General features: G+C 37.8%; 1 pseudogene; it reads left to right on the plus strand.

Moving 5' to 3' along the window:
• LOC126655360 (protein Ycf2-like) overlaps positions 1-1,222 on the plus strand; it is a 7,243-nt pseudogene extending 6,021 nt beyond the window's left edge.
• Positions 1,223-10,000: the final 8,778 nt, after the last annotated feature.

Below are 10,000 nucleotides of genomic sequence, written 5' to 3' on the forward strand. Positions count from 1 at the left end.
GGGATTCTTATTTGTACAAATGGTACTTCGAACCTGGAGCGAGCATGAAGAAATTAACGATACTTCTTTATCTTTTGAGTTGTTATGCCGGATCGGTTGCTCAAGACCTTTGGTCTCTACTCGGACCCGATGAAAAAAATAGGATCACTTATTATGGACTTGTTGAGAATGATTCTGATCTAGTTCATGGCCTATTAGAAGTAGAAAGCGCTCTGGTGGGATCCTCACGGACAGAAAAAGATTGCAGTCAGTTTGATAATGATCGAGTGACATTGCTTCTTCGGCCCGAACCAAGAAGTCCCTTAGATATGATGCAAAATGGATCTTGTTCTATCCTTGATCAGAGATTTCTCTATGAAAAATACGAATCGGAGTTTGAAGAAGGGGAAGGAGAAGAAGTCCTCGACCCGCAACAGATAGAGGAGGATTTATTCAATCACATAGTTTGGGCTCCTAGAATATGGCGCCCTTGGGGCTTTCTATTTGATTGTATCGAAAGGCCCAATGAATTGGGATTTCCCTATTGGGCCAGGGCATTTCGGGGCAAGCGGATCATTTATAATGAAGAGGATGAGCTTCAAGAGAATGATTCGGAGTTCTTGCAGAGTGGAGCCATGCAGTATCAGATACGAGATAGATCTTCCAAAGAACAAGGCTTTTTTCGAATAAGCCAATTCATTTGGGACCCTGCAGACCCACTCTTTTTCCTATTCAAAGATCAGCCCCTTGTCTCTGTGTTTTCACATCGAGAATTCTTTGCAGATGAAGCGATGTCAAAGGGGCTTCTTACTTCCCAAACGGATCCTCCTACATCTATATATAAACGCTGGTTTATCAAGAATACGCAAGAAAAGCACTTCGAATTGTTGATTCATCGCCAGAGATGGCTTAGAACCAATAGTTCATTATCTAATGGATTTTTCCGTTCGAATACTCTATCCGAGAGTTATAAGTATTTATCAAATCTGTTCCTATCTGACGGAACGCTATTGGATCAAATGACAAAGGCATTGCTGAGAAAAAGATGGCTTTTCCCGGATGAAATGAAAATTGGATTCATGTAATAGGAGAAAGGTTTCCCATTCCTTAGCCTGAAAGATATGTGGCCATGAAATAGGGATTAAGTGGAACAGCATTGACTGGGTGGTAGAGTCGTGGAAACACCTGTTTGTTCCATATTTTGGACATGGAACAATATGTTACTGCCGAAACATGGAAGAATTGAAATGTTAGATCAAAACACTATGTATGGATGGTATGAACTGCCTAAACAATAATTCTTGAACAGCGAGCAACCAGAACTATTACTCACTACATCAAAAAATTTTCATTAATGAAAGACGTAAATCCATTGGAAAATCAAAAATACGTATGTCGGATGAAATAGTGGTTATTGCTATCTGCTCCAATAATGAATCATTGGTTTAACTGAATAACTAAATGAATAACTAAATAAAATAGATAGACCCCTCTCTTCGTCTCAGGTCGATGGATCTTCTCAATTGGAGGATCCTCTATATGGATAATACACATTCCAGTTGACCGGGCCTAATTCTAATTGTTTTGTTCCGAAGCAAAGATATCCACGGGGCGGTTCGTCCTATTCAGATATTCACGACCAAGAAGTACTGAATTCTCTTTCGGATAGGCCCTGAAAGGAGAAGGAAGGCCGGAATGCCAACAGACGTCTATTATTGAATTCACCCGACCCGAGAGTACCCATTTTATTTTGGGAACATCCAGTGCCAAAGTCACTGAATAGGTAAGTCGCCAATCCCTAAAACGGACTATGTAATGTACTTTATCTGTTGGGTTACGGGCGGGCATTTTACCAGAGGTTTTGATTGTATCAACTGCCCTTGTGTAATGTAATACCCCAAAATATTTAAGTAGTTAATTGGACCACGTGTCCAGTGTTAAGTCGCTAGAGTGGCGATATCAGAAAGATTTCCGAGAGATTAGGATAAATATTAAATTTTAGCAGGACGGACTCGAAAGGATTATTGCGAAAGATTTAATATTATATTTCAGTTCTAGAGTTGGAATTAGAATTGGAAAAGAAAAATATTAAGAAAGTCGCAAAATAAAGTACAGGGACTAAAATGGTGATTTAACCATATAAGACCCGAAGGGATATTATTTCGCCAAAGCCCGCGAAATATTTTATAGTATATGTGGTAAAAGTTTCGGGTCAATCGGAGACCTTTTAAAATTTGGACGCGGATGCGTTTTGGGCTAAATTGTCACTTTTGAGAAGTTTAAGGGCGAAAGTGTAAATTAGCCAATTAAGCCTCGAGAATAGTAATTAAAAGATTTTGACGGAAAGTAATAACATTGAGTTAGTATTATTTATATGAATATAAATAATACGTAAATAATTGAGTTAAAAGAATAATTTAACCGTTTGGTTAAATTAGAAAGTTTAAAAGAGAATTGGTTTAAGTTAAAGAAATAAAGGATCAAAATGGACAATTAGCCAATTATGTATATATGAATTGGTAAGGAATCAGATGATTCCAGATGAAAGGGGAAGGAGCAGAAGGAAAATGGCGATCGATACGTTCCGCCGCCGTTTCGCCGTTTCTCGCTCAAATCGCGAGTTCTTTATATTGATTCGTTCAGAATTCGATTCTCTATCATCGCTAAGCTTCAAATCGAGGTAAGCTTGACGTTTTTATTATGAGAATTGATAAATAAGAGTTATTTCGTTTTAACGAATTAAACGAATAGTAATCGCGTTTCTTTTGGCGTTTTTGATGAAATTTGAAGTGGTTATTAATGGAAATCATGTTAGAATCGACTTTGGACGTTTAAGCACGTCGTAAATGGCCCGGGGAATGAACCCCGGGGCTGCACATCGGCAGCCGTTTGCTGCACGAACGTGCAGTACACGTTCGTGTAGCATACTGCACGAACGTGCAGTACACGTTCGTGTAGCAGACTGCACGAACGTGTAGCACACGTTCGTGTAGTACACTACACGAACGTGGAGCACACGAACGTGCAGTACACTGCTGCACGAACGTGCAGTCCTTCGCCAAAGGGGGATTTTCGAATCGGGCCTTCTGGGCCCTGACGCGACGCGGAAACTTGATTTCAGACAGTTTCAAGTCGCATAAACAATCACGATTCGATTGAATATCAAAACATAAACTAGGACGTTTAAAAGAGAGGTGTGATTAAGAGAAAGTTGAGAGTCGTATTTGAGATACGATCGTGATAACCTAAGTTTATAACTTAGGGTTTTGATACTAAACCTACGTTTACGGATTTAACGTATAGGTCACCCGAATAAGTAACTGGCGTATCGGTGAAATACCGGATCGACGGGCCAGAATAGCTAAGGGATAGAACGACGCATGGAGCTTACGCTTGCGGGATTATAATAGTGCAATTTTGGATAGCGGTCACTGTGAGTGGCAACTTACTTTCGCGTATTATCATTGTTAAAGTTATTTTCATATATCATGAATATGATTATCAATACGTCGCATTTATATGATTAGCTTATATAAAATGGTATGTTTGATGAATGTGATTATATGAATGCCATTATATTCATTGTTTGAATATGAGTATCTAGCATGCGATCCGAAGAAATCAACTACCTATTGGGTGTCAATAGGCTGTGTGATCACCAGTATTTGAGTCAGTCTAGCGCGTCTAGATTGTCTATGAGAATATGAGATGCGCACATGATATGAATGCGATACGCGTGAGAACTCGGTTACGGTGTAACCTGAGCCCCGTATCTAGTGGGTTGGACCCACCAGTGAGTTGGACTCACACTTGGAGATTAAGAGATTGGTCGCGGCTGACGTGGTTGAGTGTGAACACTCCCGGGTCGGACCATTTGGATCAGTTTGATTTGAATATTCCGAGTAAGATAAATTAAGAGTTTAAGATTAGGATTTCGGTCGGATCTGCTATTTATGAATATTATGTTATTTTCATAATATTGGAATAATTATGCATATGTTTGAGTATGCGATGTGTATTTTTATAATACCGATAATAAGTTGCATACTCACTCAGTATTTTCCCAAATACTGACCCCTCACTCTGATGTTTGCAGGTAGACAGAGTCGGATCAGACAAACCATCTCCATTGTGCCAGAAGTCATTGGACTTGCACAAGTATAGGTTCCTAAAGCTGCAGTAGTCAGTAGGTGTCAGTGTTAGATAAACATTTTGAATTCAAACAATATTTTTATATTGTAAACTTTAATATGATATTTTAATATCTATAAGTGCATTATCCAAAAGGGTTTTCCTGGAAATGTTTTAATACATACTATGTATTATATTTTTATTTGCGAAAAATTATTAGTGGTTTTAGGCTTGCTACGGGTTTCGGAGCTACCACTCCCATTCCCTAGCGCCGGTCTCGGCTCAATAAATTGGGTCGTGACAATTGTGGTATCAGAGCAGTTGGTCCAGTTACCTCTGCTAAAATGTGTTTGTCGGTTGAGTAACCTAGGAACTACTGCAGCTATAGAGTTGGGGTTTGTCTGATCCAAGTCGTTAGTGTGATTTGATTTGAGATAAGTATGATAAGTTGATTTATGAAATGCTTACTTGTTTCTTGTGACACGTATATATTGTTTTGATGAGACGTGCACATATGATATGCATTTCAGATGAAGATTCTGGGAGATGTATTGCCTCCTCTGAATAGAAAATAATTGTTATGATTGCGATTTGATGTTATATATACATGTGTGCTTAGCACCAGATAGCATGAGCGATGTTATTGGATTCGATCGATCGAAATTTCGGAAAGAGTGAGAAGAAGGAATGCAAAGTTGTAGAAGTTGAGGAACTTTCCAGAAGCAGAGTTTAAAGGTCTAGAGAACTTACAAAACTCGAAGTTTATAACTTTTAAAAGTTATTTGTTTCAACGATTCTAAAAGCATAATTGTGCCTAGACCCGTAATAGTCATTGATAATTGCCACGACATTGATAGAAATGCATCACTACATACATCAATACATGCATTAATAAGACATGCATCATATGCATTATGTTCAGACGAAGAGGTGAGATGTGGCAACTCTTTGGGGATGAGAGATGTCATCACCCTAGTGCACAATTTTGCTAAGATTTAAATGAAATTTTTAAATGAGTCGTTTTATTTGAAAGAGTTTTCAAAGAGTTTTGTTTTTAATGTGAGTATACCTAGACCAGAACTCTGAGACGAAAGTGAGATGCTCGCGAGCAAGCTGTGATCTAGGCTATGAGGTGAATGAATACGTATAGTTGTGAGAATATAGAATTTGTGCCTCTAGCTAATGAATTTAGCTTGGATAGTAGATATGTGTCCGGATAGTAAAACATATCTGATGAATAACGTATGACTTGTATGTTGTGTTTGATATACTTAATGTTTGATTAAGTCTATGTGAGCGGAATGCTCACAAGACTTAAGTTACGATATGTAATCAAGAAAATCTAGGGGACACTGATTTTCTTGAATTCGGCCAACAAATATGCTTATAGCTACGATAGTATTATGCGTTTAACATATACAACGCGAGTATATGTTTAGATAATTGGCCAGTATACGATGAGTCAGAACACTCATAAGACTTGCAATAAGAGACGTACTCATAGAAGGTTTAAAGGAAGGAGACGTCCCTAGGGTCCAACATACGTGGACCGCGATTAGACGTGATAATTAGTAAGGATTGTATTTTAAGGAATTTATCAGTATTCCTTTATATAATCGCTATACTAGGAACGTGGAATTGCGCGAACGCGTGCTGTTGCACAGCAAGTATATGAGGCACAAAAAGGAAGATCGAGGTGACAAAGGCAAATGCAACCTAGTCCAAGGCCTGCAAAGGTCATAAATGCGATAAAGGTCAACGGGAACCTAACAAGGTAAAGTGGGAATATACAGGCATCAGAAGTACCGCAATAACCCAACGACATTAAGAATCAGTTAGTAGTAAAAGTAACTGATATAAGGAATTGTGTGCCAATGATAGGACGATGGATATAAAGATAGTATCAACGTGAAGAAAGGAACACTTATAGAGATTTAATGTTAGTATACTTAAGTTAAGACTAAAAGAGTTTGACGGATCAAGTGGTATGCTAAATCCACTAGGAAAGTAAAGTAAGATGCTCGTACACATCGAGCGGATGAAGGACAAACAGTAATGTCGATGAAAGGTTCAACCTATGATTAGTTACGATGAACAATTGAAATATACGATACGAAAGACCGAGACATAAACGACAAGTACCGCAGTCGGTGGACTAAGAATGAAACTTCCACCTTAAGGTTTCGATTATGAAAAAGAATGGTAGGCTGTGAGAGGTAGAAATGTAATGGATGCTTGTGAAGTGCTATGCCTTAAACTTCAAGTTAGGTCAAATAAAGAGTAAAGTGTATGACGTGATCAATATAGGAGATTGACTATAATCCTTAGAGGATTAAGTACGATCAAACTTGTTTGATACATTCCCAGAAAGGGATCCTCAGGAAGAGGACTCGAGGAAGAAGAGTTATCATACTAGTCCGATGTCAAGGAATACTAGAGTAAGCATTTCTGGTCCAGTGTATGGAAATATCACAAGCCGAGGGAGGATGCAGAGATAGCCAACGGTCAGGCACAAGTGGCTCTGAATCAGGTTAGGAGACAAATGCGCTCCTTATCACAAGGAACACTATTAGTGAGACTGTATTCCACTGACTTTCTGTGTATGCTCGAGAGAATGCCAAAGGTGCATGATGAGTATGATAAATTAATCAGAGTAAAGGAAAGTACGGATAACCTGCGTATGACGCAAGGGACTCGATAAGAGTGATCGAGGAAAAGAAAAAGAGAAAAGTCACGTGGAAAATCGACAAGGAGATTAGAGAAATAGAACTCTATATAGTCACAGACATATGGAAATAAAGAAGGATAAAGAGGATATAGACATAGAATGTGATTTACTGACAGTTAAAATGTCAGTAAGAGTACAAAAGAACGGTATATAAGTAATTAAGAACGCACTACGTCGATAATTCAGGCAAAAGATTTGCGACCCAGTATTTAGTTGGTGATCGACGTTTAGGGTGCTGAAATGAGAAATATCAGGAATACGAGATGCGATAGAGGTGATACCCGCATATGATTGGCTTTACAGACGGCCATGATGATAGTACAAATACGATAGAATGATATAGGTACGATTGAAACGCACTACATCGAAAAGTTTAGACGAGGAAAGCCACAACTCTCTATTAGTGATCGATGTTGTGGATATTAAAAGTAAGTGATAAGCGATATATGAGATACGATGAAAAGGAAAGCAAGGAATACAATAGAAGATGATTAAGAAACACGATTAGAGCGTGAATAAGGAACACAAAAAGGAATACCATAGGATCATAACATTTAGACTATTTATCCTATTGGTTAACTAAGAACAAGGAATCAAAGAAAGATTACAAAGGAGTGCATCTACGATATGGACAAAAATGAGAAGTAAGCTTAACGCTACATGATAGTATAAAGGAAAAAGATTTGGAAGATGTTGCGAAGACTGAATGTAAGAATTGACATAAATTTCGCATTAAGGATTAAGAAGTGTTAAAAGAGTATGTTAAGTGGGCCTGATATTAGTTGTGCTGACAGAATAAATGTCAGTGTGGGAATACATTCCATGGGGAATTCCATAAGTATTAATGAACGTTAGTACATTGGATACTGAAGTAATCCAATGTAAACAACGCTTAAGATTATCGACGATAATTAGAGACGTGACGATTGGAGGTGCGGCAATAAAGAATGATATGTAAGACAACGACAAGAATAAGTCGTGAATAAAGGTACTCATAAGGAGTGTGATGACAAGGAACTAGGAGGAAAGGAATAAAGAGTTATTATAGAAATCTAAAGACATTACCTCAATAACTCCAAGTATAAGTTATCTACGGGTTTATGGACCAACGTAGAACGAGTTGTTAAGGATATGAAAGGATAACAATACATCAAAAGACGTATCGAAGTAGTATAGATAACACTTGTAGCTATTGATAAGGATATACTACGAAAGTGACTTACAACTTGAAAGTAAGGCAATTACTTAGAACAAGTAATTCAAGTAATGTAAATTTAAGAAACTCTGCTAACAATAAGTGAGTAGAAAAGACCGTCAAAGGATGACGATAACAAGTGACTTCTAGAGACACTATAGATTAGAAATACGATATCAAGAAAGGTCTGACATTTATAGTAATGTCATTGCACCAGAGGTACAAGGATTGGAATAACGATTCCATATACCAACAAATACCGTAAGACAAGTATGGTGTAACCATTAAGGAGAATGGACAAGATATTATTAAGATAAGCTATCATTGAACATCAATAAGGGACTGAAAGTTCAATTACGACTATAAGAGTTTATAGTAACAAATGTCAAACACATGAATTGTGTTGTAAAATTAAGAGAAGCAATCAAAGGTAAGAAGTTATAGTACATAAGAAAATGGCTAAAAACACTATGAAAGACGGAGACGATATGAAAGATCGTCAATGACGATTAACATTAATCTGTAAGGAGTACAGAAATGGAGGGATGAATGAAGTTCAAAAAGTTAAGGGTTTAAGTTAAGTCAAGGAGTTATATGAAAATTCGAGGACGAATTTTTATAAGGGGGGAAGAATGTAATACCCCAAAATATTTAAGTAGTTAATTGGACCACGTGTCCAGTGTTAAGTCGCTAGAGTGGCGATATCAGAAAGATTTCCGAGAGATTAGGATAAATATTAAATTTTAGCAGGACGGACTCGAAAGGATTATTGCGAAAGATTTAATATTATATTTCAGTTCTAGAGTTGGAATTAGAATTGGAAAAGAAAAATATTAAGAAAGTCGCAAAATAAAGTACAGGGACTAAAATGGTGATTTAACCATATAAGACCCGAAGGGATATTATTTCGCCAAAGCCCGCGAAATATTTTATAGTATATGTGGTAAAAGTTTCGGGTCAATCGGAGACCTTTTAAAATTTGGACGCGGATGCGTTTTGGGCTAAATTGTCACTTTTGAGAAGTTTAAGGGCGAAAGTGTAAATTAGCCAATTAAGCCTCGAGAATAGTAATTAAAAGATTTTGACGGAAAGTAATAACATTGAGTTAGTATTATTTATATGAATATAAATAATACGTAAATAATTGAGTTAAAAGAATAATTTAACCGTTTGGTTAAATTAGAAAGTTTAAAAGAGAATTGGTTTAAGTTAAAGAAATAAAGGATCAAAATGGACAATTAGCCAATTATGTATATATGAATTGGTAAGGAATCAGATGATTCCAGATGAAAGGGGAAGGAGCAGAAGGAAAATGGCGATCGATACGTTCCGCCGCCGTTTCGCCGTTTCTCGCTCAAATCGCGAGTTCTTTATATTGATTCGTTCAGAATTCGATTCTCTATCATCGCTAAGCTTCAAATCGAGGTAAGCTTGACGTTTTTATTATGAAAATTGATAAATAAGAGTTATTTCGTTTTAACGAATTAAACGAATAGTAATCGCGTTTCTTTTGGCGTTTTTGATGAAATTTGAAGTGGTTATTAATGGAAATCATGTTAGAATCGACTTTGGACGTTTAAGCACGTCGTAAATGGCCCGGGGAATGAACCCCGGGGCTGCACATCGGCAGCCGTTTGCTGCACGAACGTGCAGTACACGTTCGTGTAGCATACTGCACGAACGTGCAGTACACGTTCGTGTAGCAGACTGCACGAACGTGTAGCACACGTTCGTGTAGTACACTACACGAACGTGGAGCACACGAACGTGCAGTACACTGCTGCACGAACGTGCAGTCCTTCGCCAAAGGGGGATTTTCGAATCGGGCCTTCTGGGCCCTGACGCGACGCGGAAACTTGATTTCAGACAGTTTCAAGTCGCATAAACAATCACGATTCGATTGAATATCAAAACATAAATTAGGACGTTTAAAAGAGAGGTGTGATTAAGAGAAAGTTGAGAGTCGT

Source organism: Mercurialis annua, linkage group LG1-X, assembly GCF_937616625.2.
Source record: "Mercurialis annua linkage group LG1-X, ddMerAnnu1.2, whole genome shotgun sequence".
Taxonomy (NCBI): Eukaryota; Viridiplantae; Streptophyta; class Magnoliopsida; order Malpighiales; family Euphorbiaceae; genus Mercurialis; species Mercurialis annua.